This window comes from Cryptomeria japonica, chromosome 2, assembly GCF_030272615.1.
Source record: "Cryptomeria japonica chromosome 2, Sugi_1.0, whole genome shotgun sequence".
NCBI classification, from domain to species: Eukaryota; Viridiplantae; Streptophyta; class Pinopsida; order Cupressales; family Cupressaceae; genus Cryptomeria; species Cryptomeria japonica.
In genome coordinates this window covers 394,241,270-394,266,514 of record NC_081406.1, presented here as the reverse complement: position 1 = coordinate 394,266,514, position 25,245 = coordinate 394,241,270, and positions in this window count along the sequence as shown.

Sequence of the window (25,245 nt, the reverse complement as noted above, 5' to 3'; positions counted from 1 at the left end):
CATGCCACACTATGGAGATGATTAATGATTGTTGTAAATGCATTAAGATGACATGTTCAATTGGTTATTGCATTGGATATTGTATTATTTGTAAAATGTTTTTATTGTAATATCTTGTAGAGCCGACCTACTAAAATTGGTCTTAGGTTATGGTATAAATGTAAGATCTTATTTGTAAGATCAAATGTGGAATGCGAAAAAGGATTGTGTGAAGGTATATGCAAGAATAAGCAGAGCTATACATGTAGACATCATTTGAAGATTGAAGAAGGGTTTTTGTGAAGACAATCAGAACTACACTGGTACTGAATCCAGCATATGAAGATGCTATTTTGTGCAATACATTCTTATTGGATTTAACCATCCAACTGTAGTCAGTGTGACTCCCATTTTGTGATTGAGAAGTGAGCTCTAGGTGCTTGGCCTTTCTGCATGTGCAGACCCCATTTATGTACACTTACTATCTGTAGTAGTATCATCTGATTGTGGGTAAGGTTTCCCACCATGGTTTTTCCCCTTACAAGGTTTCCATGTACAAATATTGGTGTTATGTGTTGTGGATGACTTTGTCTTTATGTTTCATGCACTAATCCTTACCGGTATAGAAATTAACTGTTAAAACTATCTACCAGTATATTAAACTGGTTTACCAGTATTAAGCATTAAGTTGGTTAAGTTGTTTTTCATTTGAATTTATTTGACAACTGATTCACCCCCCCTCTCAGTTGCCTCCGGGATGTAACGGAAACTAGGTGCAAGCTACCTATATGAAGTCATTAACCGTGTTTCATGCAAGGTCATCCTGGGCATAGCTCTGCTACCAGTCAAGCATCTATAGCCCCAACAAAGATACCTCTGGTTCCCATCAAATAGTGCTCCACTACCAGCCAGGCGTCCATAGCCCCGGTGGAGGTTACTTGAAATAGCAATTTGAGTTGCTTAAGAGGATCATTTCTTCTCTCTCTCTCTCTCTCTCTCTCTCTCTCTCTCTCTCTCTCTCTCTCTCTTTGTTTAAACATTATAGGATATAGAGAATGACTTCTTTCTTCAATAACCTTTTAAGAAACTTTCAAGTATTGAAGTTTGATAACTAGGTTGGGAGCCACGGTGGATAACATGAAACTCCTTGACTTCAGATTTTTCACTTGAAAACTAGTTTATCTGATATCTTACAAAAATTTATGATGTATCTTAATGTGATGTTAGTGTTGAGTTTATCAAGCTATCCTTTTCCAATTGAAAGTCAAAACTCAAATCATATTTAAACGATTATATACCACTTTGAATGAGCATAGACAAAAGTTTCAAAATTAACCAAATGATAATGAAGTCGCAAATAGCTGAGAGTCGAAGTCTCTCAGAATTTGGCAAGATGTTATGCAAAGGATACCTTCCTTTTAGAACCTTTGAGAACAAAATATGTATATCCTAACTCAACAAACAAACAAAACGGACAAACAACCAAACAAAACAAAAGGGAAACAAGCACGCAACAAAAACAAAAACACAGCAAACAAACAACAATGCCCAAAAACACGAAGAAAAATAAAAACAAAACAACTAACTACTATATACAACAATTCAAACTTCATTGAGGATTTAATTGAAGTAATACTTGAGGAACTAACCATTGACAAGCAATGGTACCAGTTCTCCAGTCAAAGAGCTTAGCCTAAAAGTGTTCTCGCCTAAAATTTCAACTATTTGGTAAGGACCTAACCACAATCTTTCAAACTTGTGATGATCACCTTTCTTCTCCTTGGCCTTATCCCATAATAGGACTAGGTCAGAGATCCAAAAAGATTTCACCTTGGCCCTTTTATCAAACCATCACTTAACAACAGCTTGGTGCTTGGCAAAGTGTTATAGAGTATTAATCCTTTTTTCATCAAGTCTTAATAAATTTAAGAGGCAAACCTCTACCTGATCCTTAATGTCAAGTTCTTTCATTAATTGGAGGACTGGTATTTGCAAGTTGATTGGGAAGACAGGGGTCTGGCCATAGACAAGGTAATATGGAGAAGTTCCCAAGGCAACTTTTACTCTGGTTCAATCAGCCCATAAGGCATATCTCAATTGATTATGCCAATCCCTGGGGTTTTTCTCAAGTAGCTTCTTGATGACATCTAGGATGTTCTTGTTCGTGGATTCTACTACTCCATTACCTTGTAGGTAATAGTTGGATGAAAATTTTAATATCACTTTATATTCATATGACCATTGCATCAACTATGCAGAAGTAAAAGTAGGACCATTGTCACATACCAGAGCGAACGGCATACCAAACCTAGTGACGATATGCTCTTCAATAAATTTTAAGACCACCTCAGCAGTAGCATTTTGGCATGCAATGGCTTCTATCCACCAGGTACAATAACCTATCGCCATAAGAATAAACTTATGTCCTGTAGATGAGTTAGGATTAACAACACCTATGAAATCCAATGCCCATTAAGCGAAAGGTCTTACCTTGAACATTGGTTAGAGAGGCATGGTGGGATTTCTTTCTCTAGAGGTGATAGTTTGGCACATATGGAAGTGACGAACATGCTCATGAGTATCCTTAAATATGCTAGGCCAATAATATCTAGCCTTCAATATTTGATGTGCAGTGGCATCCACTAACCCATGACCTATACCATATTTCTCGTGAAATTCCTCAATCATATTATGGGCTTGTTGATGATCAAGACACTGAAGGTAAATACCTTCATAATTTTTTCTATAAAGTGTCAAATCCTTGATCATATAATTGGCACTTTTGATCCTTAATGCTCATCTTTGCATGGTTGTCAACCCCTCAAGACATCTATTATTCAGCAATATAAATACCAAATCCGTGTACCAGGGGTCTTGAGTGAATGACCTCAACGTATATTGTTGACACTAGATTTGAGGGATGTCGGTCACCATGGCCTAAGACAATCCTTGGCCTTAGACCAACTTCATTGGATGCATCTCTAAATAAAATTCTTGCAATATTGCCATCCATTTCCCTCGACATTCTCCCAGCTTGGGCTGCATGAGTAGTGACTTCACTGCTTGGTCAAGGACAATCGCATAAATTTTACTCCTCAAGATGTAATGCCTAAACTTCTTGATTGCTCTTACCAATGCAAAGGCCTATTTTTCAAGAGCAGAATATCTAACCTTAGAAATTTTTAAAGGAGAGCTCATAAATGCAATAGGCTTCTCATCTCCTACTTGCCTATGCGTCAAAACAACCGCTCCTGAGTGTAGCGAAGCAAAATAATATATGTAAAACAATAGCACGTAATCAGGGCTAGTTAGCACAGGAGCTTCAGTGATGGATTTCTTGATTTGGGCAAAAGAAATTTTTAAAGGAGAGCTCATAAATGCAATAGGCTTCTCATCTCCTACTTGCCTATGCATCAAAACAACTGCTCCTGAGTGTAGCGAAGCAAAAAAATATATGTAAAACAATAGTGCATAATCAGGGCTAGTTAGCACAGGAGCTTTAGTGATGGATTTCTTGATTTGGGCAAAAGTCTCTTTTGCTTCAGTTGTCCATTCAACCTTAGCATCATTCTCCATCATTTCATTCAATGGCTTGACTATTTCTGCAAACCCAGTAATAAACTTTCTAACAAAATTGATCTTCCCAAAGAAAGATCTCATCTCCTTTTTACTGTCGGGCATTTGTAAATTCAATAATGCTTCTACCCAATCTGGGTCTATAGATATCCCCCTCTCAGAGATTACGTGGCCAAGTAGCTTTCCTTCAGCCACTCTAAACACATATTTCTTGGGGTTAAGGGAAATCCCATATCTCTGACATCTCTCCAATACCTTTTGGAGGTGGTCTGGGTGGTCTTCTCTGACCTTGGAAAATATCGTTAAATCATCCATATAGATAATAATGCATTTTCCAATTAGTTTCTTAAAAGTCATATCCATCGCTCGTTGGAAAGTTTCCCTAGCATTAATCAACCCAAATGGCATTCTTTTGTATGCATATGTTCCCCACTTCGTCGTAAATGTTGTCTTCATACAATCCACATAATTTACCAAAACCTGGTTATATCCTGAATAACCATCTAAAAATGACATCATTTGCGAACCATTTACTATTTGTATTACTTCATCAAAAGAAGGAAGCGAGTAATTATCTTTCTCAGAGTCTTTGTTGAGATTGTGAAAGTCCACGTAAAGCCATATTTCTCCATTCTTTTTCCGCACTGGTACCAAATTAGCAACCTAAGTAGAATGTCATACTGGAAAGATAATCTTAGCAGAAAGTAACTTTTGTACTTCCTTGAAAATCAAGGGTTCTATTAGTGCATTGACCGGGCATTGTTTTTGCCAGAACAACTTTATGTTAGGTTTTAGGGGAATCACATGGGTGATAATCATTGTATCGAATGTCTTTAAATCTTCATACCCCCATGCTATTACATCAATGAACTCTTTCAAGATTTTTATCAGTTTTTCTCTTTTATTTTGAGTGCAAATCTTCCCAATATAGACAATCCTCTCTTGTCCTTCTGGACCAATATCATGGGGCTCATACTTTCCAGCATCTGAATCCGTTGTTAGTCTCTCCTTAACTCTAGGGTCTGAATCAAAATGTCTCTCTAGGGTAACCATCCCTTTAGGAATAATGTTAGTTGGTAAATCTAAAATATCCACATTACTTTCGATATTAAGATCATGTGATTTATCTTCCTCATCAATAATTTACTCTTCAAAAGCCCCTGAATTGGCAAGAAAGGCTAGAATGTGGGCATCATCCTGGAAGACTTCGAAGTGTTTGATGTTATCAGGTATAGTAGGTATAGAGATTAATTCCATAGAGAGCTTCTTCAAAGGGGATTGGCTTATTGGTTCTAATGTACTGGTAGCTATGGCCAACACATCAGGTATTCCGTTGACTTTCCTAGGTACCAGTTGAATATCAAAAGCATCAAAATCCTCAATCAGATCCCACACTCTATTCTGATACGCTGCTAACCTTTTATCATGGCACACATATTGGCTTCACACTTGTTTGACCACCAGCTCAGAATCTCCTTACACCTTCAAACACTTTCCCCCCTTCTTATGAGCAAATAGTAATCCTCTAACTAAGGCCTCATACTCTGTAATGTTATTAGTACAAGGGAATTGGAGTCGGTAAGAAGCAAAAAGGGTTTTCCCTTTTGGGTTGGTTAACTCTATGCCTGCTCCACTGCCTTGCTTGGATCTTGACCCATCAAACTTTAAAAACCATATTTCATCTTTTGGTCTCTTTACATTTTTCACCTTTAGGTCAATGATCAGGTTAGCTTCTGGAGGGGATTACTGCTTCTCAAACCTGAGGTCTTGTGACAATTGAGGTTGTTCAATTTTGGGTTGCATAAACACTTCAATAGTGTTAGGAATAACCTATTCCGATTGAGGTTGAAGTTGAGATTGTGTTTCTTCTTTCTCTTGATCAAGAGGAATATCTTCCTCTTCATTTTTAACAATCTCAACTGCAAGAATCTCCTAGCTATATTCTTTAGGTAAGGTAGTCTTATTTATAGGATCCATTGTTTGGGGCTCTAATCCTTCACTAGTTAGACCTTGAACTTCCTCCATATTGATGGTATGATCATCTTCTTCGTATGGATCTAGACTCATCAACTTCATAAACTCATTCTGACATGGGATACAAGAAACTTCTAAGTGCTCCTCATGATGCATCCAACACCATTTCGAAAGCAACAACTCTTGTATCTTCATAGTGTCTCCCAATAAACACATTCCTTGTTGTACTATTGTAGCAAACTATTTGACCCACCTTCTATATGTGGTCTTGTCTGCTCGAAATAATTGAAGAGGAGCTGGTGCGGAGAAAGTAAGAATCTCATTGATCTTGTAAACTCCTGGACTTACTTTAGCAAAGGCCACTTCATTGAGAGCACCATAATCCATGACTAATTTATTCAATTTAGGCTCACTATCAATTTGGATCTGGTTGCTTACTCCTTTCCATGGAAGCCATAATTACGTAAAACAAGTTGAGAAATATCATCCCAATGTCTTGGACCAATCCCTACTAAGGAGCATCCCATATACTTCTGAAATATCCACTACTTGAATGTCAATATAATGAGATATTCGGGGATCAGTACCTAATTGGATGTATACATCTTTCAATTCTCCGATTACATTAACCTCCATTTTATCTAGTTGTACCACCTTACTATTTGCACGTACTAGTTGAAGTCCGAGCTACTGACATATAGAGTAGGGCATTACATTTCCTGAAGCTCCTGAATCTAACAAATAGTTAAGTAAATTCTTCCCACATATCCTCAAACTCAGTAAAAATGGTGGATTTTCTATTGCATCACTACTGACATTAGCGTTGACTTCATTAAGGTCTGCCATCTTAACCTCATTGCTCTGTTATTCTAATAATTCCAACTTTATAAGGAGAGTCATCTTCTATTGAGGGCAGAATCTCAATACTTCCATTAAGGACATAGTGGTAGCAGTCCTTTCCATCTCCTTAGTAACGACAAATGATCCTTTCAGAACATAATCTTGCCCTTGAGCTTGTCTAGGGTGTGTTCCTTGGAAAGCCTAAGGAGGGCAAGGATTGTTGCTTGCATTAGCATCAAGAGGTACAAACCCACCCATCGGCGGAGGTGGCTTCATTAATGGAGCTTTGCCTTGACTCCTAAGATTGTAGTTGTTCCTGGTCTGAAAGGCCTGAGCATCATAGACACATGGTTCACCTTCCGCTTCAGCGTGAAATTCTCTACATAGGAAAGTATCGACTAGCATGGCAGTATTAACCTTATTAGGTTCATCATTGGAAAAATATTTGGGCTAAGAGTCAGCTTGAGCAATTCTTATGATTTTCTCGAACTGAGCACAATTAACCTCAGAATGCGCAACTATGTCATGCAACCTGCACCAATTTGTTAGCAAATTCATATCGGCAAGGTTAACACTTTATGTGTGGTTTGGGTTATCTCGTGTGTTGGGGTGATCATGGTTCACCCCACCACTATTCGGATCCGTATTCCATTGCCTATTATAAGGTTTGTTGTTATACCTTTGTTTTTGGTTCTTGTTATTGTAATTTCACTGATTATTATATGGTTGGGACTGATTATACCCTCCTGGAGGATTCATCTTTAGCTGGCTCAAGTCTGAAGTAACATGTGAGATCATTTTCTTTAAGGCTTTTACTTCAGTGGATATATGAGATCCTTGATTCTCAGATGCCATAGTTGGAGGTTGATTTTTTGAATTAGTATTGTCAAATTGTTGATTTTTGACTTGCGTTTGACCAGCATATTGCGTTTGAGTGGGGGCGGTATTGGTACCATTTTGCCAAGTCAATGCTTGGGCAACAAACTGCTGATTCGCCTGAGGTTGGGGTGCATAGATTGGTATGAGGTTCATCATTGGGGCACCTACAGGTAGAGATGAGGGTACCCTGGGAGTTGATTTTAGTTTCCTTGATTCACCCCTATAGGTAGATTATATCTGATCCCTCTCGGGGTTTGATTTGACTCATGATTCATGCTAATTTCTAATGTGAAGACTTTTGCCAAGGTGTCCCTTTGATCTTGAGGAACACTCTTCTTAATAAACATAGCAGTCCAAGGGTCGCTATCTCTTAGATATGAGTCGATGGCTATGTTAGGTGCTACCTGGTAAGGAGCTTGTAGTTTCTTGAGTGCCCTTTGGAAGCTAGTATTAAAAGTTGTTAATGGCTCATTTGGTGACTTCTTAAGAGAAGCGAACTAATGGTATAGTGTCCCGGGATCTACATATACACAGAATTGATTGATGAAAGCTTTCTCCAAGATGTCCTAGTCTATGATAGAATTTGCAAGTAGGGTTAAGTACCAATTGTATTCATTCTCTCCAAGTGAATATGGGAAGAGTCTACATACTACATCTTCGTAATCAATATGGTTATGAACAATCACATCTTTGAATGCTTCAATATGCTCATCAGTCATTCTTCCCCCCAAATAATAAAATTTGCTGCAAACTTTATCCGGGTTCCTAGGTAGATCATGTATACCCCCTACTATGGTTCCTAGTGGTGTGGTGTATTGGTTAATGTAGGCCATTGAAGGTGGTGGTGGTTGATGTTGAGTAACAAAAGGTGCAGCGATAGGCTGAGGATTAGGAATCAGTTGATCTTATATGTTGATTATGGATGACTGTACTGGTGAGGCTCTTGAGGGTTGTTTCTTAGCTTTGTTCCTCTTTCTCCTAGTGGCAAGCCCTAACTCTACTAAGTCAGATGATGATGAACCACTCCTAAGGACTCAATGGAATCTCTTGGGATAGAAATATGATATATGATCTAGCTTAGTACCTCAATTCTCTAGTTGAGGAGGTGGTTGTGGATTTTCTTGTGGGTTCACCTGAAGATTAGGTTGTCTTTGTGCCTCTTCTTCTATACGTATAGCCTTTTGTCTCTAATTTTCCAAAACTTGTCATGCTTGTAACCAATCATTATAATTTCTTGTATTGTCCCAAGCAAAGTTGTATAGTTGGGTAAGAATCTTGTCTTGCTCATTGTTGAGGTTAGGTTGGGTAAAGGGCATCAATCCGTCTCCTAGAAGTACCATATGTGGTTAACCAATGAGGGGACTAGTCTAGGCCCTCCTAGTGCCAGTTTCTGTTGACGACTATTTTGACACACCCTCCAATAGTCAGGAATAGTCAAGTAGCCAATGTGAACACTCACCACCTCTCCTGAAAAGCAACGAGTTTGGGAAAACTCACTAATCCAAGGTCTCTATAGTCAGGTCTTGATGGTGATGGGCAACCCAATGGTTGATATGGTTGTACCTATCAAGGGGCCTGCTGGTAAGACTAGATCTCGTTGATTATGGATAACTGCTCTTCCTTCCTTTTTTTGTATTTTTATGGTTTAAGATTCTCTGGGAAATAAAATGCGAAGCGTAAAGGGGAACAAGAAAATAACAATCAAAACTACTAATAACAACTGAATGACCTACTCAATTAGTTCCCTGCAATACAAGAAATTATCAAATATTATCCAAGTTAGTATTCAACAACGGACCTCCAGGAAACCTACAAAATCATCAATTTCACAGATTTCTGGAAACAAAATAATCAACAATACGACTAATCACAATAATTCTCATACACCACTGGTGTGCACAATATGATTCATAAAATGATAAACAAAAATATTTAAACCACATTACTAACTCCAAATAATAGATGTTATTGGATTACACGTAACAACTTGGTAGAACATAGGCGTAGATCAGGCAATCCACAAGCTACTTCTTATATTGATCTCAATGAATGTATAACAAAAATAACTCAGACTTAATCTGCAATATATTCTAAAATCTCTAAGTGGGCCACAAATCATCAATTTGGGGACCCTTACAAATGAATCTAGCTTCTCAATTTATAGAAGTTCTTTGCCCTAATATTTAGGAAATAACCCTACCCTAAATTAAGAACCGAAACTAGGAGTCGCAATTAACTTGGAAGTTTCTACCTTGACACTCCACTTAACGACTATGAAATGGGGCATGCATGAGCACTATGAAGACCCTGCTAGGTGAGCCACATTTTTGTAATCATGCACAATTTCTCTCAAAATTAGAACTTGAGTAGGAGCTCTAGCTAAAAATACAATATTAAGGATTTATGAAAAGGCTTTTCCATCTTTAGCAATTGTGCGCTTATCCCTTATTTCTTGGTAAAAGCTCTATAATTATCAACTATAGATGCAACTACTTGAACTAGAGGATTAGCTACATGCTTAACTCTAAACTTATACTTCCTCAAAATGTCATCCGCATGCGTTCTCCCCTCCTCTAACTCCTTCACCGTGCCTATCACCTCCTGACACTGAGTAATTAGATATGTGTACCTCTCCATAAAGGTGACATCAAACTGAGCTGTGGGTCCTAGGTGTTGTGCCTCATACACATCCCACCTGTCAAAAACTTGTTGCTACTCCATTATTCCTATATCAGCTAATCTGAGGTTAAAAGGTCCTAGCATATTCTTTACAAAACTCTCATACGATAGAATTTCCTTGTGGAGAGGGTCCCAAATCTTTGTCATATCCTTGATATACTACTGAAGCATTTCAATCTTCAGCTCCAAAATGTATACCTAGGACTATAAGTTTTCATAGTTGTCACCTCCTAAGAGGCCTTCCTTCATTATCATCTCTGACCTTAGCTGCAATATCTTTTTCAAAATTCGAAACTATTTATTGAAAATATTTCACTTTCATTCCCATTGAGTGGAACAGGAAGCCAAAGTTCTGCCTACCTGTACTGCCTTACAATATGTCTCTACCGTACTTTGCAAGAACAACCTAATCTTAGCTGCATTCATTTGGGTCCATGATTTCACTGCAGCAGCCACTCTTCTCACCTCCACTAGTGCCTTTACTTCTCCCTCTAGCAGTGATGAGGTTGAAGGTAGGTCATTAGCTCTATAGTCTAGAATTTTTCTCATTTCAATCAGGAGTTGCTTGTATTTCCCTAGTTGTGCTTTGAGCTCCATATTTGAAGTATGCTGCTTTTCTACAGGCCCCCTAACAACACTTGTGGCTAGCTCTAGAGTATCTAACTCTCCCCACTTGGTTTGTTTACCCAAATTTACCTAGAATATTTGATACCTGGGAGAAGCATGTCCCTTAACTTGGAGTCTAACTGCCACATCTGCAATCACTTCACCGGAGTGTTTTTGATAAATGATGAACAATTTTTAGCTTCTTAACCCTCGGTGTCTCCTCCATGATTACTTTTTGTAAAGTGACCTTGAGAAGCTCTGCTTTTCTCATTTTCTTCTCAAAAGTGAACTCAAGCCATTGCGGTATATTTTCATCCTTGTCACCTTGATGCGATACTATTTTGGCAGTTATAACATGGACGTCCACCTGCTCCTGTGCTTCATATCTTTCCTCCGCTTTTGTTTTCCTGGGATCCTGAGGTGAGGTAACTTGGTGGTCTAGATTGATTTGGAGAGCCTATTGCTTATGTAATTCACTCAATTTTCCACTAACCTCTTCACTGAATGTCATCTCTTCCTCATCTACCTCTGTGCCAACCTGCCTGGCTGCTATGTCCTTGAGGAAGTCCTCTTGATCTTGAGGGGTTTGAATTAATCTTTCATTCAATAGGTCCTCTGCCTCATCCCCTTCTTTCTCACCTTCCAATGGTCATTGTTTCTCAAGATCTTCTTCTTCTTGATCTAAATCTGACTCAATGTTTCTAACTTTTACTTCTTCAGTGGTAGACCTGAAGCCTTGCACTCCAGGCTGCCCTGCGAGAATATTAGCTAGTGGTGGTCTAGGGGCATAAGTTCTTTGGAGCATGTGTTGCCTCTATTGAAGGAGACTGAGTAGGTATATCCTTAGTAATTTCTATATCTTCCTCTTGCTCTTGGGTACCCTCTCTTGCAGTCTGCCCTATAGCTATCCTCGGTGGGAGAACTTTGGCAAGTGGTACTGCTCCCAATCCATCGGTCACTCCCAGGTCCGCTTCCTTCTTTAACAATTCGGACTCCCTCATCTGTTCTTGGAGTTTCTTGATTAAGTCCTCAGTAATTTCTCAAGGTTTTTCCTCCTCACCTGGATCGGTAGAGGTATTTTGTCTTGAGGTTGACCTTGTCTTCCGGGCATACTCCTTACAGCCCCTTGATTGAGGTACCCATGAAGTGGATTCCTTTTATTTCACCTTTGTGATGCTGGGCCTTACCCTCTGACCTAATCATTGCTTGGTCCTATTGATGACTACTTGGGAGATATTTTCCATATTCATGTCTTCACTTGCAGACCATTTTATTGGGGAGAGGGGCCTTTTATCTATCCCTGATTCCTTATAAATTGGATCAAGTAAGTCCCCATCATCCCTAAGGTCTTGAGGGAGGTTAGTCTCAATTCTGAAATCTCTTACCTATGGCACAGATAACCTGATATAGCTGTTCTCCCTAACTTCAAAATTGTCTTGCAGGTTGGCCCAGAAGTCCTCCAGGCTAGGCTTGTGCCCCTCATATGCCTTAGGCATATCTTGTTTAAGTTTCCCGTAGGGATCATAAAACTCCCTAGCATGATCACACTCCTTCAAGTTCAAATCTTGAAGCTCTTGTTTTGCTAATTTGGCCACTTGTATCTTAGAACATGCAAAGTACCCAATAGATACTGAGAATTTGATACCTGCTTTGTGTTTTGATGGGAAAAGTGATTGGAGGCCCACAAGCTACCTTACATATTCTAGTAAAATTACCCTATCATTACAATATCAGGGCAAATACATTGGGTTCCCTATGAATGTGCTAACCCTGATGTAAGTAGAGCGCGGGTTTTGGATAAACCAACATGCCCACTCTTGGATGATAGCCATGGCCTCTGGGCTAATCCGATATCCTGCATCTCCTATCAATTTGATTATTATTGGGAAAATGAAGCTATCATTAACTCTCTTGAAATGAGCCTTTGCATTGGCTAGAGTGATTTGGGAATAATACTCCCATACCTTCTTATGTCCTTCCTCATCTCCCAATTGACCTTCTACTTGCAGCCTTGGAAACTTTCCAGCTCTAGCAGCTACCCAGATGACATATGATGTGAAAAAGACCTTTTGGGTATGCTAAACTTCTATCATCTGCTTGTAGATATTGTCGGAGAGGATCTGTAGCCAATCAAAGTATTATTTCCCTATTAAAATAGTACTTCTGAATTGGAACATCCAAGGATGAAAATGCTTGCAATCTGTCTTGCCAAAGGCTATGCTAATCATAATGATTAAGTCTCTTTGAGGCTCTTTAAAATCTTCCCTCAAGATCTCTATTGCCTTGAGATATGTCTTTCTTTCTTCTTCCAGCCAGTTCGTATTCATGTTTCTCTTAGTGGCTGATATTTTATCATTCCATGCCTTTAAGGCCTCTTCTTTAGTTAACAGAAATATCTCCTCCCTTGTTGGGATACCAAAAACGAACCCGAGCATGTCTGGAGACAAGTCTATGACTATTTTTTCTTGTGCATATGTGCACTTTCTAGTCTCTGGGTTATAAAATGGGGTAATGGTCATTATGAACTCCAGTGACTGCAATGACTATGGAAAGGTAGTAGCTTCAAATATGCTAGATCTCTTGATTCTCCCATGGAGGGCCTCCAGACTAGGTTTATCCAATTGAGCCTTAATATCCTCAATTTTTATATGGCCGATTTCGGTATCAGTGACCCATCTGACTTGATCTTCTAGCTTTGAAACATAGACCTATCCTTGATAATGGTATTTCATAGTGGCTGGGAGTCTATCAATTTCTTTGCCTCTTTTTCTGGAGGCTGAGTCCATGTAACCACTCAAACCTGCAAGCAGAACACAAATCCTCGGTCTTTGATAATAAGCATAAAAGTTGATTTACTTTGGGACTTCAGGGTAGGCATAAGTGAAGAAGGCTCAGAACTCTGAGGTTTTGGGGTTAATCTGAATGGCAGCCATCTAGAACTCTAGGGGTCTGAGGTTAGGTTGAACAACAGTTGCCTCGAACTTCGGGGGTCCGGGGTTTCCAGGGTTAGGTTGAATGGCAGCCACTCAGAACTCTGGGAGTCCGGGGTTCCGGGGTTAGGTTGAACAGAAACCACCCAAGACTTTGCGGGTAAGGGATTCTGGGGTTGGGTTGAATGGCAGCCGCTTGGAACTCCAGGGGTCCGGGGTTCTGGGGTAGGTTGAACGACAACTGCTTAGAACTTTGGGGGTCTAGGGTTCCGAGGTTAGGTTGAACGATAGCCTTCCAGAACTTTGGGGGTCTAGGGTTAGGTTGAACGGAAGTTGCCTGGAACTCTGTGGTCCAGGGTTCTGGGGTTAGGTTGAATGACAGTGCCTGGAACTCTGGGGGTCTGGGGTTCCGGGGTTAGGTCAAGCCAGCTACCTGGAACTCCAGGGGTCCGAGTGAAAAAATAGGGCATGCAAACAAAAAAAAAGGAAAACAAACAACAACCAAAACAAAATGAGGAAAGAAAATCTAAACCACAAACCACCAAAATAAGCAAGAAAAATCACCAACCTGGTGAATCAAATTGCTCGAAAACGCCAAGGAAAGCTTAGAAGTCCAGAGGTTCATGGCTTGGAGCTAGGGAGGAGGAGCTCTGAATGCACAGATGAACTTTAAAATTCCATTATCCCTATATATAGCTCATCCAAACCCCATCCGTACGAATGCTTTAAACACTACCTCAGGACTCTAAGGTCCCGAGGTTCCAAGCTTGACACGAGAAAAGGAACACCCCACCCTGGAACTCTGGGGGTATGCGGTTCCAAAGCAAGGAAAAGGAGGCTCCACCTTGGGACTCCAGAGTTCCGAGGTAGAAGAAGCAAAACCTCGGGGCTCTAGGATTCTGGAGTTCCAAGGTCAAAACCAAAGAAAAGAAAAAGGGACCTTGGGACTCCGTAGTTCTGAGGTCAAACCCAAAAAAGAACAAAGAGACCTCAGGACTCCGGGACTCTGGAGTTCCAAGGTCAAAAACCAAAAAAAGAACAAAGGGACCTCGTGACTTCGGAACTCCGGAGTTTCGAGGTCAAAAAGGCAAAAAGAAAGAAAGAAGAAACAAATAAGGGGACCCAAATTTTGACGCAAGGAGACTAAAGGGAAAATAGATATGCAAGGCATAACAACATCCTCTTCTTCTCCTCTACCACTGGTTGGTAGAGGATTTTAGGAAGCTCAAAAAGGCATAGGAGCGGAACAAGGTTGGGGTGGAGGTAGCAACCAGTCATATTTGCAGTGGCATGGAAGTTGCGATGCCCTTCCTTCTAATTATGTTCCTCTGTGAGCTCATCTTTCCATTTTCTCTGATCCTAGGCATGAAGGTTGAAGCTCCTCCTCTAGTTTAGGGGCAACTTTACTTCTTTTCGGGATCTAATTTCCCTTCTAGGAAGGAAAATGCTCTATACGATAGAATGACATATCTCAGAGTCCATCTGGAGGCATCACGAGTGATAGTGGCATAGCTCAAGAAGTTTTGTTTCTACCAAAATGCAGTTAGGAATTTTGGTTCTACCTCATAATCAATGCTAGTGTGGATAGTTTTTGGGAAATCATATAGAATATTTTGTAACAAAATCACAAGTGGTCTTATGGGCTTGTGACTGATGTCTCCTCTGGCCCAAAGTTTGTTTGCTCCTTTGTTTTTATAAAAGGGAATTCAAAGCCATGAGATAGGGGTCGAGAAATTTGGTCCAAAATTTGGTTCCAAATCCTTGCTCATGTATAGTGAGTCTAGGTGAAATGAGCAAGCTATAAAAGTCCTTTACAATGCAATAGATAAGAGTCTTGTGTCTATTTTCTTTCAGGTTCTTGAAGGAGTTATATGTAAAATGTTTCGTAACAGAGAGTAGCAGATTAAGTAAATAAAAAAATGTTTCAAACCCATTTCTCTAGTGTGTAATTCTATCATGTTTTGAGTGAGTAGAATTGAGGGTTTTCTCATTCATTGCACTATTGTGGTGTATGTATTTTCTATTCATTCTTTGATCTAAGGTGTCAATTAAATGCTTGAGTGGAATTACAAAGTGGTAGGGCTTATGCAAGGGTTCACATAAGTAGTTTGGGTTGGGATATGCATATGAGAAATATTGTAAGCCAATATTTTCTTAGATCTCATGCTATAGATAAAATTTTGTTATATTTTCATTTTATGTCATGTAAATTTAGGTTTCCAATGGATAAAGCACTGATCACAGTTTGTAATTGTCTTTTATGCCAGTTTTGTGCTCAAAACTCACCAAAAACTTGGTGTTAATTTGGTGAATATCAAAATATCTTTTCATTTTTATGTAGATTATTATTTACTAAAGATATCTCATGATCCAAAGACGGTTGAGGATCACTAAGAACTCGCAATTCTATAGCATTCTCCCTCTTTGTTGAGCCCTTTTAAATGAGATTATCTTCTTTGTTTTAATGCCATTTGTCAGAATGGTGTAGAGGTCACAAATGCATTAAGGGATCACCCTCCCAGGTTTTGTAGAGCCCAAAGTACATAAGGGTTTGCAGACCCTTGTTAGTTGGTCCAAAATCTAGAGGATTTTATAATCGAAATTGGCTTCTCCATAGATAGTTATAAGAATCAGCTTGGTTTCTGCCTTGTCGCAATGTAAACCTCTTTTTTGGGGGGGGGGGGGGACCAACACATTCTGATTTCTTTAATTCTTGCAACATGAGCAAAATTTTCTTCAAAATATATGCCCTCTACTTGAGCATACCCCTTGCAAACTAGTCTTTCTTTATTCCTCATCACCTTTCCTTCTTCATTCATTTTGTTTCTGTAAACCCAGTTAGTCCCAATGACATTCTTATTAGCATGTGTAGGAACCAATTCCCATGTTTTGTTATTTTCAATATGTTGCATCTCTTCTTCCATTGCTTTCATCCATTTCTCACTCTTACTAGCCTCATCATATGTCTTAGGTTCCATCTCAGTCATAAGATAGAAGTTAACTTGTTCATTATTTCTTGCATAACTTGTTCTTGTTCACACACCTTCATTTTTGTCTCCTATAATTTGATCCTAAAGATAATTTTTCTGAACGTACTTATTTGATGTCTTATTTGATGCCTCTTCTTGTTCACTTTCAAATTGTCCTTCATCTTCAACATAAGGTTCTTCAACCTGATTCCTGTATTTTCCCTTCCTTTGTGCAATTTCTCAGTTATTCTAACATTGACACTCTCAACCACTCTCCTTAGTCTTTTTTTGAAACACTTGTAGGCTTTGTTGTGAGTAGAGTAGCCCAAGAAGATGCCCTCATCTCATCTTGATTCAAAACTACCTAAACCATCTTCATCTCTTTTTATAAAGCATTTACTGCCAAACACCTTGAAGTACTTGAGTAAGGGTTTTCTATCATACCATAGCTCATAGGGTGTCATTTTGTTGTTCATTCTTAGTTGTACTCTATTCACTATATATACAGTAGTATGAAATACCTCCTTCCAGTATTTATCAGGCAAATTTGCTTCATTTAACATAGTTCTTTCCATCTCCTTGACTATCTTGTTTTTTCTTTCTACAACACCATTTTGTTGTGTCATCCTAGGGGCTAAATATTGTCTTTTGATTCCATGTCTTTCACAATAGTCTTCAAATTCATTTGATGTGAATTCACCTCCATAGTCTAATTTGAGATATTTCAGTTTATAACCACTTTCTTTTTCATTTATCCTTTTAAAAATTTTGAATCTTTCAAATGCCTCCAACTTGTCTAACAAGAAGGTAACCCATGTCATTCTTGAAAAGTCATCAATAAGCAACATGAATTATCTTTCACCATTTAGAGCTCTTGTCCTAGTAGGACCACAAAAATTAGTATGCACAATTTCGAAGGGCCTTGTAGTTGAATATTCTTTTGTCTTGAAGCTCCCTTTAGTTTTTTTCCTTTTAGACACTCATCACAAAATGTGCTTGCTGGCTTGACAATTTGTGGTATTTGTCAAAATTAATGTGTCCTATCTTTCTATGCCACAACTAGCTCTCATCAACTTGTCCCATCATGCATTGTGTTTCAAATAATTCTTTTAGATTGTAGACATTTCCATCAGTCCTTTTTCCTTCTGCAATCAATTTACCATTCCTCTCCTTTCTGATTTCACATCCTTTTGAATAAAAAGTAAACTTGTATCCTTTGTCACACATTTGACTAATGCCCAGTAGATTATGTTTTAAACCTTCCACATAGTATACATCATGAGCTTTTAATTTCCCATCTATGTTGAGAGTACCTTTGCCTCTGATTTTGATTGATGAATTATCTCCAAATCTCAGTGAACCTCCATTTCAATCCTCAAGCTTGATAAATTTCTTCTTATCACCCATAATGCTATTTTAGCAGCCACTATCTACTACCCACAAGTTCTTCCTTTTAGCATGTAGGGTAGTTTGAGAAATTAGACATGACTTAGCCTTGTTCTTATCTTTTTCAACCCAAACTTGTTTAATTTATTTCTTCTTGTCTATTGTTATTTTCTAATCTGGATTTTCTTCAAGTTCCAAGATTGAAATTTTCTTCTTTTGCTTAATTGTTCTAAGTTTACAATTCTTTATTATATGTCCAAGATTTTGACAATGATAAAATTTGACATTTCTATTGAATGATGAACTTGAGAGACTGTCATAGGACTGAAAACCATAGTTTTTACACTCATAACTTCTATGACCAATACCACTACAATGATAACAAATGATATTTGCATCTCTAAGAGTAGAAAAAGGATTACAACTTTCATAACTAGGAGGAGATCTATGCATAAGCCTATACTCAGCAATTTTATGACCATAAGTATTACATTTATAATAGTAGCCATGGAACTGAGATGCATACCAATTATTGTTGAATGTTTTTCTCTTTGGTCTCCATGCAACAAAATAATTTAATCTTTCTGAGTTCTTCCTAGTGTCTTTGACCTTTATTAAGCTATCATTATCCACCTTGGTATTTCCTTTAGGATCAACATGTTTTCTCTTTGCAACAGCAACATATGTTTTCTTCATGTCTTCAGTAGTTGTAGTTAGATCTATTTTCTTTCTTGGTGCATCCTTAACTATGAAGGTTTTCCTATTTTCATTATTATTTGAAGTAACAAAGTGTATTTCCTTGCTTGATAAGTCTTTACTTGTAGAAAACTGACCAACACCAAATCCAACACTCTCTATATCTTTGGAGTGCTTTTGTTTGTTCAACATTTAATCCAGTGCATCTGTGTTGCCTTCATATTTGATTCTCATCTTAAGTTCATCTATGCACTTTTCTAGATCCTTTCTAAGATTCACAATTTCTTTCTCCAATTTTTGGTATTCTTTCTCCTTATTCTCTAACTTTGCTTTAGTTACCACATACATTCTTTTAGATTCATCCAATTGTGTTCTCAGATCTGAAATGTTTTGCTCAGAATCCTATATTATTTTAGATTCATCCAATTGTTTTCTCAGATCTGAAATGTTTTGATCGGACTCCTCAAGACATTTGTTCAATCTATCTTGTTCTTCAGCAGCAACATACAATCTCTTTTGTATTTGATGTAGAAGCATCCCCGGTTCATAGCAATCTTGCATCAACCAAAATATTTCCTTTTTGTTTGCACTTTTAGCATTTATTTATGTGTTTCCCAGATTTGGCTCACCAGAATCTATGGAATTTTATTTTTCTTGAAGACTTGATCATCTTCCTCATTCCCAAATTGTGGAGCATTTGGATAATTTTCTGGCAAGTTATTGCTACCAGTTTCCAAGACAGTTTTCTATTACCGGTTGCCTGGACCTATTTGCATTGGTGATCTACTAGATCCTTTCCCTATCTTGCGGAGCCCTAAGCGTTAATTTTGAAGTTCCTTAGTATGTGGCCGACCTTTTGATGCAAGAGAATCCCTAGTTCATAGAAATCTTGCATCAACCAAAATACTATCCTTTTTGTTTTGCTTTTTGTTTGCAGTTTTAGCATTTCTTTCTGTGTGTTCTAGTTTTGGCTCACTAGATCCTATGTAGTTGGATTCTAATTGATGACCTAATAATATTTCTTATTTCCAGACTGCATCACATTTGGATCATTTTCTGGTTAGTTATCGCTATGGGTTTCTTTGACAATTTCCTATTACTGGTTGATAGTTTCTTGTTACCAGTTGCTTGGACTTTTTTCGATGATCTACCAGAACCCCTTCTGAAGCTTGTGGAGCCTTGGGTATTTATTTTGATGTTCCTTGGCATGTGGCTGACCTTTTCCTATGATCTACACTTCATCCTTTGGATTTTATGCTGAAATCTCTTAGCGGAGGCCAACCTTGTTGATTTTACACGTTAGGTCTTGTTCTTCGGGTTTTGATCCCTTTTTGGGCTGACCAAATCCCCTTGGATTATATATATAATTGAAATTATGTATTAGAATGTATCAATTGAATAATCAGATAGCTATACTAAGCATAAAAGATAGGTCTTAAGATTGAAGGTCCTAGTTGTGACCTATTATGTATTTTGAGCATGTTTTAGAAGGCCTGTGAGCTAGTTATGCTGTAACACGATTATTACCAGTTGGTTGTAATCAATTTTCATGTTACAATATAATTTGTTTTGCATTTTCTCCATCATATCTTTGTGCTTCCATTGTGTTTACTCTTGCTGACCTGTATAGATTGATCTCTTTGAGGTCCCTCCTAATCGGTGATTGCTTCAAGTGGTATCAAAGCGAGTTTTCATTACAAATGTTATGTGTCCTGAGATTTTTGTTGTAGGGAGGCGGATTGTGGATCTGACTTGCATCTGCAAGGACTGGCGTGAATGATGGTGTGAAGAGGAAATAGGAATGGTGGAGCACATGGGAATGCAGAACCTGCTATGATAGAAATATTGTGAGGGATAGTAGCCCGACTAGATTCCATGGAGATAGCCTACAGAAGAGGCCAACACATTGAAGATATAAGCAAAGATGAAGGAGAAGAATCCCCGATAGAACAAGTAAACCCACCAGTGGTTGATCCGGATGAGGAAAAGTTTTTGAGGGTTTTGAGTAGGGCGAATACAAAACCTCATTTTACCCCACCAGAATATGATGGGAAGTTGCATTCTGATGAATTGATGGATTGGATCTTGGAGATGGAGAAATAATTTGATTTTGAAAACACTACAGAAGAAAGGAAGGTGAAATATGCCTATAACTGGTTGAAAGGTCATGCATCTCTTTGGTGGGAAGATTTGCAAGTTGATAGACAAAGAAGAGGTAAAGAGAAGATCAATACATGGGATCAGATGATTGCTAAGTTGAATCAAAATTTAAGCCAGCTGATTATCAAGTGAATGTATTCCAAAAGTTGCAAAATTTGAGACAAAAGGAATCTAGTGTGAAGGAATACACCGAAGAATTTAACAAGTTGAACATCAGATTCGGATATGTTGTTGGTATTTTGGTATGGTTTTGTCATTGATGTCAACACCTACTAAATACACCTACTTTGGAGATCCAGCAACATTCACCGACAAACAGTAAACTGTGCAAACAGTTACCAATATATGGCTAACCGACAGGATATAATGTTCACCAATACCTGCATTGACATGGAAGACACTTGGTAATGTCAAAGACATCATGTGGACACTTTACTTTGAAGTAATAATCATTGGTATATTCTCATTTGCATATTTGCTTTTACCGACAAATAGGTCCAGGTTATCTAGGGTTACATCGGCAGGTTTATCTTTTCCAGATCAGCATGGCACGCTATGGAGATGATTTATTATTGTTGTAAATGCATTAAGCCGACAGGTTCAATCGATTATTGCATCAGATATTGTATTGTTTGTAAAATGTTTTTATTGTAATATCTTGTAGAGCTGACCTACTAAAATTCATCTTAGGGTATGGTATAAATGTAAGATCTTATTTGTAGGATCAAGTGTGGAATGCGAAAAATATTTAAGGAAGGGTATATGCGAGATCAAGCAGGGATATACACGAAGACATCATTTGAAGGTGAAGTTAGGTTTTTGTAGAAGCATATCAGCATTACACCGGTACTGAATCCAGCATATGAAGATGCTATTTTGTGCAATACATTCTCATTGGATTTAACCATCCAAGTGTAGTCAGTGTGACTCCCATTTGTGATTGAGCAGTGAGCTCTAGGCTATTGGCCTTTCTGCATGTGTAGACCCCTCTTTGTACACTTACTATCTGCAGTAGTATCATCTGATTATGGGTAAGGTTTCCCACCATGGTTTTTCCCCTTACAGGGTTTCCACGTACAAATATTGGTGTCATGTGTTGTGGATGACTTTGTGCTTATGTTTCATGCATTAATTCTTACCGGTACAACAATTTTCTGTTAACACTGTTTACCAGCATACTTAACTGTCTTACTGGTATTAAGCATTAAGTTGGTTAATAAGATTTTGGTTTGAATTTATTTGACAACTGATTCACGTCCCCCCCTCTCAGGTGTCTCCAGGACCTACAATTGGTATTAGACCCTAGTCCTCTTTTTGTAGAAGTTTAACAACTTGAGGAGATCCAATGTCTACTAATTATTTCAGAAAGGATAGTCCTAAACTTGATGGAACCAACTATGGGATATGGAAAATCAGAATGGAGACACATTTGAATTGCATTGGTAAAGACATCTGGGAAGTTACTAAGAATGGTTATACTTCTACTGTAGCTGGTTAGACTGCTCCCATTACTTTAGCTAAAGATGAAGAAAATGACTGCAAAGCAAGAGAAGCACTTTTGAGCGCATTATCAGATCAACAAATCATGAGATTATCAGATAGATCCATTGCAAAAGCTATTTGGGATCATTTGGAAACACTGAATGAAGGGGATTCCACAGTCAAAATTGCAAAACTTGAAAGCTTCTGGGTCAGGTATGAACATCTGAAAATGGAAGAAGATGAAAGGATTTCTACTTTTATGGAAAGAGTAAATGAAATTGTTTTGGGTATCAAATGTTGTGGAGGAACCTTGAGTGAAGATGAGATTGTTTCAAAAATATTAAGAGGTTTGCCACCGGCATATAAAATGAAGGTTACTACTATTAATGAGTTGAGAACAATGCCTAATACATCAGTAACTAGGGATACATTGATTGGAAAACTTTCAGCTTTTGAAATTGAGGAATTTGGTCCTGTTGCTACTATAAAAACTGATTTGGCCTTCAAAGCATCAACATCATCTACTCCATCCTTCAACAAATCAGACTAGAGAGCCTTTTATACAGGAGAACTTGAAGAAACCAGGAAGGAGAATGAAGAGCTTGAAGAACTTGAAGCACTATTCGCAAGAAAAATGCCAAAAGGTCCAATTGGAAGTAAGTATGAAGGTAAAGCACCCTTTAAATGTTTCAACTGCGATAAGATTGGTCATATGGCTTCAAGATGCCCTGATAGACATGCTAGACTAAGAGAAGAAGCTAGAAGGACATACAAACCTAATCTTGAATATCAGAGATACAGATTTAAGAACAACAAAGATAAATCTTGTTACATTGTTGATGAATGTGTGACTAATGATTCTGATGAGGATCCAGTAGACAACGGATGGGTCTTTGTTGCTATAACAAAAGATCAACTGGTACTTATTGCTCAACCGGTAGAACAAGCCCTAGTAGCTAAAGTTGAATCAAAGGATGAATGGATTATTGACTTAGGATGCTCACATCACATGACTGGAGACAAAGGTAAATTCTTGAACTTTCAAGAATACAATGGAGGTTTAGTAAGATTCAGAGATGACAAAGCCTGTTCAATCAAAGGTAAGGGTTCAATATCTCTTTATGGTAAACATAACACTGACAATGTCTACTATGTTGAAGGATTAAAACATAATCTTTTAAGCATTGGTCAATTAGTTGAGAAAGGTTTTCAGTTACAATTTAAAAATGGAAAATGCAAAATCATGAATAGAACTGGTTTGGAAATTGCAACCGGTAATCAGACTAGAGGTAATATCTTTCATTTGAATAACAGTGAAAAGGCATGCTTAATTGCACATATAGATTAAAGTTGGCTATGGCATAAAAGACTATGTCATGTAAATTTTGATTGCATGGTAAAAATCAGTACTTCTAAGGCAGTTAGAGATCTACCTAAAATTGTGAAACCTCAGAATACAATTTGCAAGGAATGTCAATTTGGAAAACAAGTTAGAGCTAGTTTCAAAAGTATTCAAGAAAAATCCAATAATGCTCTTCATTTAATTCACACTGATTTATGTGGTCCAACTAGAACTAAAAGCTTACAAGGTGATAGATATTTCATGCTAATTATTGATGATTATTCTAGAATGTGTTGGGTTACTTTTCTCAGAGAAAAATCAGAAGCACTTGGGAAGTTCAAGCTATTCAAAGCAATGGTTGAAAATGAAACTGGTAAGAAAATTAAATGTTTAAGATCAAATCAAGGAGGAGAATTCACATCTAAAGATTTTAATAAATTTTGTGAAGTAAATGGAATCAAAAGACAGTTATCAGCACCTCGGACACCACAACAGAATGTTGTTGTTGAAAGGAAAAATAGAACTATTTTGGATGCAACAAGAAGTATGTTATCAAAAGCAAATCTACCACATGTGTACTGGAGAGAGGTAGTAAGCACTGCTATCTATACATTCAACAAAGTTCACATCAAAGGTGAAACTGGTAAGACCCCTCATGAACTATGGTTTGCTAATACTCCTACTCTTAAGTATTTCAGAATTTTTTGAAGTAAATGTTATATTAGAAGAGATGAGTATATTGGCAAGTTTGATCCTAGAAGTGATGAAGGAATACTTCTTGGTTATTCATCTAAGAGTAAAGCTTATAGATGTTTTCATAAAAGATTACAAAAAATTGTTGAAAGTACAAATGTAAAGATTGATGAACAATTCAGAGGAACTTCAAGGTATATAGACTCTGAACCGGTAACAAAAATTATGACAAATGAACCAATAGTAAATCCACTGGTATAGAATGATGATCCAGTTACTCCGTTATCATCAGAGGATTCCACAGTAATTGAAGAACAACAACAAGCTAAGACACCCCGCTATGTAAGACTGAATCATTCTGAAGATCAGATAATTGGAAGCAAATTTAAAGGAGTCATGACAAGAGGAAGATTGGTGAATGAAGAGGTATGTCTTATTTCTCAAATTGAACCATTATCTATCAATGAGGCATGTGAAGATAAATTTTGGATTAAAGCTATGGAAGAAGAATTGGGACAAATTGAGAAAAATAATACTTGGACATTAGTTCCCCGGCCTAAAAATAAAAATGTAATTGGAACCAAATGGGTATTTAGAAACAAACTCAATGAAGATGGTAAGGTTGTCAGAAATAAAGTAAGACTAGTGTGTAAGGGATATTCTCAGAAAGAAGGAGTTGATTACAATGAAACCTTTGCACCAGTAGCCAGAATTGAGGCAGTTAGATTATTCTTGGCCTTTGCAGCTCACAAGGATTACAAAGTTTATCAAATGGATATTAAATGTGCATTTTTGAGTGGAGATCTTGAAGAGGAAGTCTATATTGAACAACCTGATGGATTTTCTTTGATAGATGACAATGATATGGTTTGCAGATTAAGAAAAGCTCTATATGGATTAAAACAAACTCCAAGAGCTTGGTATGCAAGATTGGATAAGTATCTTTTAAAGATTGGTTTTACTAAAGGAAATGCAGATAGCAATTTATATTACAAAGTAACTAATAATGACATCTTGATTATGGAAGTATTTGTTGATGATATAATATTTGGAG